We start from the raw sequence: 10,532 nt of genomic DNA, 5'->3' as shown, positions 1-10,532 counted from the left end.
GATTGATTGATTGAAGTATTTATTAACAGTTTGCAGAATTGGTACATTAACATTTCACATGAAAGCACTAACTCAACTTTACCCAACTTGAGGTAGGTTTAGTAACTTTACTTGGCTTCCAAATATACATCATGTATTATAGTACCTAAGTAAATATATCCAAATGTGTCTATCACCTATTTGAAAATGGCAGATCTACAAGCTTGTCGCATTACAGCGCATTGTGAGCCTGTAGCCTGGCTATTTTCCAAGGATGAAACCATGAAATAGGTTTCAATTGGTTAATGTATTTCTTGGTTAATGTATTTCTTGTTATAATATACTTATTACTACTACTTTGAAGATTTACATTATTATAACAAGAAATACATTAACCAATTGAAACCTAAAAATCACACCTTTTACATGATACATACAAATGCATCTTTTCACCATGATCATGTAAGATATATATATATATATATATATATATATAAGCCCCGAGCTGAATTAAGTTGGCAAATGTGACACGAGTTAAAGACAAAAAGCTGTATATAGGGCCCCTCAAAAAACAGATTGATTTAGTTGCAACTATTCACGTTCTTTATCCCCACTACACAAAATGTCTTTGCCCCAAATAGCCGTTATCCAAACTCACACCACGTGATATTGTGAGTGAGCTTGTAGATCAACTGTTTTGGAAAACCTTTTTCTCTGAATAGGGATGCTGGGGTTCAAGTGGTTAACTAAAATAATTGCCATCAAAAAGTACATTATTTGCCTCAGAGATGTAGTTGAGTTGTGGGTCATAAACCTTAATCCCATTACCAATACAACTTGTAACATGTGAGTTTAGCTTGTGTTATAACATGATGATTGTTGTCTGTACCTCTATTTCAGATACCTTACCCATGGGGATTCTATTGCCACCATAGCCTACAATTTCCGCGTGGGCAGATCCACTGTGGCTGAGATTGTGCCTACCGTTGCTGAAGCCATCTGGGAGTGTTTGGTACCAGAGTTGATGCCTGTGCCAACGAAGGAGGACTGGAAAGCTGCAGCCAATGTTTTTGCACAGAAGTGGAACTTCCCTCACTGTGTGGGTGCACTGGATGGCAAACATGTTGTCATTCAGGCACCCATACGTTCAGGGGCCCGCTTCTACAACTACAAAGGCCAGTATTCCATCGTCCTTCTGGCTGTTGTTGATGCCAACTACCTGTTCCGTATGGTCGATGTGGGAGGTTATGGCAGTTCTAACGACAGCGGCATCCTCTGGGCATCAGCGTTTGGTGAAGCTCTGAGGGACGGAACACTGAACCTCCCTGAGGATGAACCACTCCCAAACGCTGAGCACCTCGGACCTGTCCCGTATGTTTTCGTGGCAGATGAAGCCTTTCCTCTGCGGCAGGACCTAATGCGACCAGTCCCTGGAAGAGACCTCCAGACCCACTCCCAGAGGATCTACAATTATCGTCTGTCCCGTGCACGGATGATGGTGGAGATGACCTTTGGCGTGATGGCTTCACAGTTCCGTGTCTTGCACACAGTGATTGAGCTGAACCCTGAGAATGCAGAGAAGGTTGTGAGAGCCATCACTGTCCTGCATAATCTCCTCAGATGGCACCGGCAGTCATCTGGTTCCGACGTGGCAGAGGAGATTCCAGATTCCCTCCTCCCAATTGGAAGGCTTGTTGGGAACAATGATCCAGGTGAAGAGGCTCGCGCTGTGAGAAGTAACTTTGTGGAGTTCTTCAACTCACCAGCCGGTGCTGTGTCATGGCAGGACAACTATGTTTAATCCTCACCCACCCATTACCCTCATTTAATTTTCCTTCTCCATTTCATTTTTCTTCTCCTCGGATCGCCACCTTGTAGTGGTGGAGAAGCTTGTGTGTTCCAATGAACCTGAGAGTTATGCCGTCTGGAGCTTTGCTCCTGGTAGGGTCACCCATGGCGGAAAGCTCAAGGGGGAGGTTCCAGACAAAGTGCGATCCAACCAAAGCAAATGAAAGCTGCAGCATACTTCACGCAGTGTTGCAAATAGCCTGCATCCTGCGACTCACTAAATTGAGAAAGGACCAAATCCTGTCACCCTCTGGGGGTCCTGGGATGCCAGACTCTAATGTTGTGGAAGAAGGACTCATAAAATGTCTTTGGAACCCATCTAAAAGACCACCCCTGGGTCCCAGGACCCACTACATTGAAAACCTATGTATACCACTGGGCCCCTAGTTCTCTTGGACTCCATGTGACTGGACCCTCCTGACCCACATATGTTAAGGACAGTGTCTCCCCACATTACACAAACGCACAGGCGTCCTCCATGAAGGGAATCTAGCCACTATGACATCCCTCATTTTACCTGTTTATTTGAAATCTTCCCTCATCCCAAATTCTTCCACCTTCCCAGTAACTTTGTCACTTCTACATTTCGCTGGTACTGGAGTCACTCTGCTGTCACCCAGGGAGGCTGTAGGCGAGAACTTGATGCCAGCAGTCCTAGGGTCCTCACTGTGGTGGACATTTTTATGCAACTTTATTTTTGTCATAGACATACAAAAGCAGCTACCTTTTTCAAACAATAGTAGGCTATTTCCACAAAAAATACATCCATGTCCTACCCATTCCAAAAAATACCTCGAGACTGGCAAGTCAGTAACTACACTGGCTTTGCTCAAATATTTGCCACGGACATGGAGAAGTCTTGCCATAGCCATATTTGTCTGTGTATGGAGTGCTAGGGCTGTCAATTGATAAACATATTTAATCTGATTAATCACAAATTAATCGCATATTTGTTCAAATTGTTAATGCTCTCATCAACTAGGGGTGGGACGATATGGGCACCTCACGATACTATGGTGATATTAGACCCTCGATAACGATATAACGATGTTCTATATATTGCGAGATTGCAAAAAATGAAGAAAAAAAACATAAAAGGCAAAAATCTGGAATAATCTCACAATTTACAAGATTTTCTGTGTCACAAACTGGCCAATAAGTACATGAATCTTGCCTCCCCCAAACAGTAAAATAACTAGTCTACAACTTGTCTGTCCACAACAATGGGCACTACTAGTACTAACTAATCAATCCACCCCTAAAATATGTAGTGAAAATGTAATTGACAAGAAACAAACAAAATAAGATGAACACATTCAAGTGCTGAGCATAACATGCAATGAACCTGGACCGATTCCAGGTATTCATCATCACCAATATGTTTTATGTATTTTAAAGTTGGGCCCATTTTACCTAGAACAGTGTATCGATTATTCATCGCGGGAGGAAGTATTGCGATATCTCGTAATATTGATATATTGGCACACCTGTATCATTCCCGTGGGCTTAGACAAATGCTTTGCTTTATGCAAAAAAAAAAATTATTTGACAAATACTATCCAGAAGTAACAAGGTCTGGTGGGCAATGGAAAAAAAAGGAACAATATTAAAAATAATTATTTTATATATAGACAGATGAAATCAGGTGATCTATTCTGGGCCTGAACGTGCTTGCTGGGAAGGAGCATGCTGACGGACATGGAGAGCTGTGTCCTAAACTATTATATAGCTAAAACAAATAGGCTAATTATGCGATTAATTGTGATTAAAATAATTCATCTAGATTAACATAACGGTGAGTTAATTGCGATTAATCGACTTTGACAGCCCTAGTACGGACACATTGGTGATCCTGCACCAGTCTAAACCTCTTTAACTGACAGAGAGCAGTGTCACCATGAGCAAGTAACACATTTGGGAGGCTCCACACAATCAAGACTACAATCATACAGCACCAATCTTCTAATCTTCCAACCGCTTCAAAGGGCTGCCCAATAAAAAACTGACCAATGCAACACATTTGGATTTCCATGACTGCAGTGGGATTGGCTATTTTCTCCCACTGTAACAATTTAATTCTGTCATCTTCTTAGTCATGTCAGTGTGAATTTAGCTACCTTAAAGTACCAAGGACACCATGGAAATGGTTTGAACTATGGAAAATCTACCCTAGCTGGGAGAAATGTAGTTTAGAAACCGATAAGCTACACAGAAGTAGTTCAAAGTTTGTTGAGTCTCACATCATCTTGATGGTTTGTCAGGTTATCATAGTTGCCTGCCAAGTTAGTACTACTGACATTGATTCTACATTACTTGGATCTCCATATATGGTTATGGAGCTGACTAACCTCGACATTACTGACTGTTCATCAGCTGGATCTCCATACATAGAGAAGACGACACATCCTCTCACATCAACAGGATGACTAAACAAGTTCAGCAGAATAGTATAAAAGGAGCAGACCTCCCCTTGTATAAAATATTTCAACCAACACACTCAAGAATCTACAAGACCTTCCATATAGCCAACAACAGTCCCAGGATCCGGGGGACTGTCCAAGACAGGACACCGACCTCTTCAAGACTACATTCAAGACCTTTGACCTTCAGTAGACGATCACAATCAAGCACACCTCAACCCATACGAGCCAATGTATCTGACCACTCCAGGTACCTTTACTAGATTCCTTACACCATCTTTCCAATGACACGTGTTAAACATCCCGGCTCAGGTTCTAATCAGACGCCACTGTGGCGGGTCATAATCCTAGCCTTTGAACAACAGTCCTTTCCTTTATGGTCCTTTTTTGAACCACTTATGCCTGGGGGAACATTAGACAAAAATAGCCCATCTACAAGTTTACAATGCAACGCATTGTGAGCTTGTAGAGCGGCTATTTTTTGGCAAAAACTAGACTAGGGTTTAAGTGGTTAAGCACTAACCCACTATATTGTTCAAGGCTAGATTTCTGTTAGAAACAAATCTGGGTTCTTCTGGGTTTTAGTTAGCAGACAATCGGTAAAGACCTGAGGTATAAAAAAATAACCTTTAAAACTGATGTTACCCATCGGTTTTGTAACATCTGTCAATCTTCACACAAGCAAATCACAACTGAAACGGTCTAGTCTTCAAATATTTTTATTTGTAACAAAAATCAAAGGCCATAGACTTTGCCTGCAACATGATTAAATTATAGAAAAAGAAAAAGAAAAAAAAGGGCATTTTACCAAGAAAAAAAAAACTAAAACTAAAATGTGCCTGGAAATTTGGCTCTGTAAATGACTCTCATGAGTTCCATTTCTGTCTCCATTTTGGTTTGGGGATCCAGGTCCCGGAGCTGGTGGGCCATGTACAGGCCAAAATGAGTTGTCCCATCCCTGTTCTGGAGCTCTGCCATGACAGCCTGCTCGAACACGTCTGGGGCTTCGTGAGACTGGGACTCCTCCTGTCCGCCCACAGTGTTCCTGGCCCTCCTTCGACTGGATGCTATTTAGTAAGGTTAAAGCATTGAACAATATTGCAATATTGAGCTGCACTGGATTTTGTATTGTATTACAGAACTTGATTTTGGATGTTATTGGTATTACATAACGTTCATGTAAGGTCTGAATTCTTACCACTTGTAGAAGTGGGTGGCCCTGGCACAGGACGAGCAGCTGGTGGTGGGGGACCTCGGGGTCCCTGTGCTGCTACCCCCAGATTACAATTGGCCCTGCGGTGGACTATAAAGTAATTAAATTACGTGTTATATTGAGCTGAAGTGGGTTTGTATTGTATTTCAGAACTTTCATGTCAAATCTGAATGTCTTACCACTTGCAGAAGAGGATTCTCCATGTAACCCGGTGGATGTTTTATATAGTGGGTATTAACCTGGTGGAACTGTGTTTTATTTTGTAGCATTGACTGGTGCTTTTATTTTCCATGTGTCTGTATTTTGGTCAAAGCTGAAAAGCATAATGATTAATGATGATGTCATTATTGTGTCAATTATTACTTGCCTAGTGTGATTGGTAAATGTGGGGAATTGGGTAGTTTCAGAGAACCGGAGTCAGTGAGTGTACAGGTGCGTGTGTTTTCCAATCAGGAAGAGAGAGAAGGAGAGAGGAGCACAGAGGCTGCGTGCGTTTGCTGTGTGATCTAAAGTTGTAACTTTATGATGTAAAATAGTATTTAGCTGTAGTTTCTGTGTGTGTCTGCTCGACAACTACAGTGAAGCTACAGTAATCACGGGTGGACTCGGACTGAATGTCTACAAGACGTTTTATACCGTGATATGCTGCGTGTGAAGTGATTATCAGTGCGCTTGCTAAACCAGCGAGGGCAAGTGACTTTTAGCTGCACGTCTCACTAGCTCAGAGAGACGTTGTTGGGCTAAAGACCGTCAACAAAGCCATGAAAGTCTCTGCTAACGTCGGGACGGGAGGAGAGATGTTTCTGCAGTGAGCTGCCTGCCTGCATGCTCTAAGGACATTCTTCTGCTGTTCTTCGTTTGGAAGTCGGGACCGGTTCGCTGCTGGAGAGGAGCTCTGAACTGCTGTATCACCCACAAACACTCGTCGCACGAACAAAAGGTATACCTTTTTATTTTCCTGGCTCAGGAGAGTGAAGGGGCCATTCCGTTTTAGGCCACAACGCACCCGAGCATCGATACAGGCCTGCAACGGGGGTTAATAGTGATTCACTCTTTTATCGTCAGGGGTAAGGTGTGAAAGGTTGTGGGCCCACATTGAAGTGTTACCAGTCTTTTGTTTCATTGTGAAGTTGATATTTCAAATTCTTTGAACAAGTGTTTTTGTTTTATTTAAGGTAATCCACCGGGTTAATATATATTAGTCTAAAAGGGGTTATTTGTAATTTCACATTATTAATCTTAAAGGTGTAGTAAGGTTACATTAAAAAAGGATTTACATTACATCTAAAAAGTCAAATAGGGTTTAAATTAGATCTAAAAAAGGATTTACATTGCATTTAAAAGTTCATATAATTAATATAGGATTTAAATATATTCTCAAATAGGGTATAATTAAAGCAAGTTTGGTTATACTAATTAGAATAATACAACAGGGTATTTTCTGGTTGGTTTGATTATTATTTCTGACCTTAAAGGTTTACAACTAGGGTTGTGATTTTGAGGTTTCATTTGGATTTTGCATTTTGAAAGAAAAGCCATTTGTATGTTGTATGTTTGTGTTTGTCTAAGTAAATAGTTATTTTTATTATACTTAGCTGACTGGACATCTGTTCTTGGTATTTAATAGAAGTGTATACTTACACCTGCTTTCCTGAAGAGTTACATTACTTATGGTATTTGATGACATGGTATTGAAGTTACATTAATAATTACCTTTATACTTACCTGTTGATCTGGGAATTAAGATACTTAGCGTTCTAATTACCTAGAGGAAGGAAACAGTGTTGGTTATTTACAGTATACAGGGACTGTGAATTAACTTGATTTCTAATACTTACCGGCGTACACCTGAAACACAAGAGGTAAATTAATCTAAACGTATTACGTATTTTAAAACATAACAATAGGAACTCAGGGCCCTGCCCTTATTCACTAGTAGGGGGCAGGAGCGCTACATCCAGAAACCTGGAGACCACCAGTTGCTGGACCCGGAGTTCCCAGCGCTGCTGGACTCGCCGGGCGGACTATGAAGTAAGATTGAATGATGTGTTATATTGAGCAGGAGTGAATTCATATTGTATTTCAAAAAGTTTGTGTCAAATCTGAATATCTCACCAGTTGTGGGAGTGGGTGCCCTTATACCAAGAGAGAACAGCTGGGACGGAATGGCAGCTGTTGACAGACCCGGGGCTGCCAGCGCTGCTGGACACGGCAGGCGGACTATGACGTAGGCACCAGTACTTGTTGGTGGAGGGCGTGTGACAATGATCCTCCCCCCGTGTGCCACCGGCAGTGAAGGCATGGTCACGAATACTATTGGGTAATAATCAAACATGTCTTACACTGGGTTCAATCGTTTTGTTAAATTTGTAAACTGTAAAGCACAACTAGACTTGAGTAGAGGTTTGTGTTGTGTAGTTTACCTTGCCATGTTGGAAGTCCAATATAAAACAGTTGGGGATTTGTAATATTAGACATTGGCATAATCATTCCTATTTCTTTGTGCAGTGTAAAGGGGGAGACTATTCTGGATTATAGAGCAACTGTTGAACATATCTCACAAAGATTTTGAGTTGCATCATGGCTACATTACTACAAAACACAAACCTCTACCAAAGTAATTTGTCTTGAGTGAGTCATCTGAATACCTTACCATATTTCTGTCCAGCAGTGCTCCCATGTCCAGTAGTGCTCCCATGTCCTCCTGTGTCCTCCAGTGTGGTGTCTATGAAGCAAGGTTTAAACATTTACTGTGTAGGCCTACATTTTTAGAGTTTGCTGTTGTATTTGTAAACAGTCTGACTAATATGTATATCTTAACAATTTCAGTGGTTAACCGGTCCTGGCTGGCTGCTCTCTATAAAGTAAGAGAATGTATTGTGTACAACTTTATGATTGTTGTACAGTATTTGTAAGCTGTCATGACTGATAAAGTATGTATCTCTTACCACTTTCAGCAGCAGTGCCACAGGTGAAATCCTGGCTTTCAAAGAAGGCCTGCTGGCTGCTCTCTATAAAGTAAGTTTAGAGAGTTTATTGTGTACTGCTTTATGATTGTTGTATTAGTAAACTGTCATGACTGATATGTATCTCTTACCACTTTCAGCAGGACTGGAGTAATTGTGCTCCTCCGCCTGCTGCTGGCTGCTCCCTTTAAAGTTAGGTTCAAACATTTGTTAGGTACAGCTATGACAACTGATGTCCTCCACTATGGCAATGACGATGTCATTCAATCAATCTTTCAGTAAGCACATGCTGACCTGCAGTTGAAGACGTCCGGCTAAAATTGGAGGTGGTTTTCCTGGACTGGATATATGGGTCTAGGAAATTTAAAATCCCATAGTAGGCCCACATCTTTTTAGGGCGTCCCCCTGCACTCCCGCTTGGCTTTTTCAGCACCTTCATCCGTAGAGTACGATAGTAGTCCTTGAGGGACTTCCATCGTCTTTTGCACCTACCAACTGTATGTGGTGGACACCAAAATAATTTTGAGATTAATTAGAAATGGTTTGTGTTCTGTCTCATTCAAATTGTTCATTTATGGGCTAAGGCAATACCATGGAGATTCTTAGTTTGAGATTCTATTTTTGGATACCTGAACCCTTCAACCATCTCTGCTTCATATCTTGACAGGATGAAGTCATGTACACGTTGGTTGTTTTCAAGCTACACTACAGTGTATGTTGACAGTATTCTGTATGTTTAGTGGCCACAAAGATTTGGTCCAATATTTTATGTCTGTATAATGTATTATCTTTGGTCAGTCTTTGACTACATACAGTATAAATTAACTGGTGGTATTTGGGATTCATCATCTGCTGTGATACAGCTGCTGTATCGAAAATAAAAGTCTTCACATCAATTTGTGTGTTCTGGTTTCATCAGTAGGAAGAACATTGACAGTACATGATAGTTGTTTATGTGTACTTGCAACTTTGTAATGCTGGGTATAATTATTGTTACATGATTCACTCCTTGACATTGCAGCAATGACAATTACCAAACAATAGCAATATTGGGAGGTTAGACAAGAATAGCACATTCAACCAACACAGGTGCAGCCACAAAAGTCTTTGGTACATGTTACATATACTTACGTTCAAGGCCTGACTCTCCACTTACTACACGCCAAGCTTGCTCTTTTCTAGTAGTATTTTTGTACTCGGCATGACCTGTATTATAAAGAATTGGGTGCTGGCTGACACTCATGATGAGCGCCTCATCCGTTGGCTCCTGTTGGATTGTGTCCTCCTGTGACATGCTTGCCTGCTCTCTGATATATATGTGCATTGGGCTGTTTTATAGCATATGGGCACAATCAGTATCAGGCTTGACAGTAATTTGGATTGATTGAATATTTTATTAACATTTTTCTAATGCAGATACTACAGTGCTATGATTATACAATGATGCTAAGGCATAAAACAAAAAAGCCCCAAGTACTTGTTTTCATTGTAGTGTGTATTCAATTCATGAAGACATTTCAAGACAATAATTTACAAATCAGTGCCAGACTTGACACAAAATCAGTACTTGATCAGTACTTGATGAGGTAACAGATAGGTGAGCACCAAGGAAGAGTGGACAAAAAGTGAAATGGGCCTATTTGGAAAATTAATGTTCAGTACAGTAAATGACGCATGATTAGAACATGCTTATCTGACAATTGGGGTCTAATATTTCTACCATTGCTACAAAAAATGATACCTGCACATTCACAATCCAGTCATTTGGGGGCATAAACAAGAAGTTTAAGAATGTATTTAGCCTGATAATGTCAACCGTGCATGTTCACATCATGTATACTTTATATGATGTAAGGTGGTGCCTTAATGGCTGCAAGTCCAGGGGACAGGGGTGCTTTTGATTGATTGATTGAAATATGTATTAACAGTTTGCAGAATTACAGTACCTTTCAAGCACAAACTCATACAAAGACTGTTAACTGTGAGTGGACGACCCAATTAAGCATTACACTTGTTTACAAGAGGGTCCACCTTGTTCAATTCATCAAAATGCTGCCTGCAGGATACTAATAACTGTCCCTTCAGTTTAACCACTTAGACCTTCTA

The 10,532-nt window shown here is 40.9% G+C and overlaps 1 long non-coding RNA gene across 4 annotated transcripts; it reads left to right on the top strand.

The window, feature by feature from the left end:
• Positions 1 to 5,095: 5,095 nt before the first annotated feature.
• Positions 5,096 to 8,865, top strand: LOC306942286. 4 transcript variants are annotated; one of them, XR_013792266.1, is made up of 7 exons: positions 5,096 to 5,321; positions 5,611 to 5,663; positions 7,422 to 7,491; positions 8,132 to 8,197; positions 8,290 to 8,324; positions 8,421 to 8,478; positions 8,567 to 8,865. It is a non-coding gene; the product is annotated as an uncharacterized lncRNA (long non-coding RNA). The 4 variants fall into 4 exon arrangements; XR_013792267.1 differs by having other exon boundaries at positions 8,129 to 8,197; XR_013792268.1 differs by lacking the exon at positions 5,611 to 5,663 and adding an exon at positions 5,455 to 5,557 and having other exon boundaries at positions 7,407 to 7,491.
• The last annotated feature ends 1,667 nt before the right edge of the window (positions 8,866 to 10,532 follow it).

This window comes from Electrona antarctica (genome assembly GCF_951216825.1).
Source record: "Electrona antarctica genome assembly, chromosome: 18".
Taxonomy (NCBI): Eukaryota; Metazoa; Chordata; class Actinopteri; order Myctophiformes; family Myctophidae; genus Electrona; species Electrona antarctica.
The sequence above is the reverse complement of the archived record's forward strand: the minus strand, read 5'-3'. Positions and strand labels throughout refer to the sequence as shown.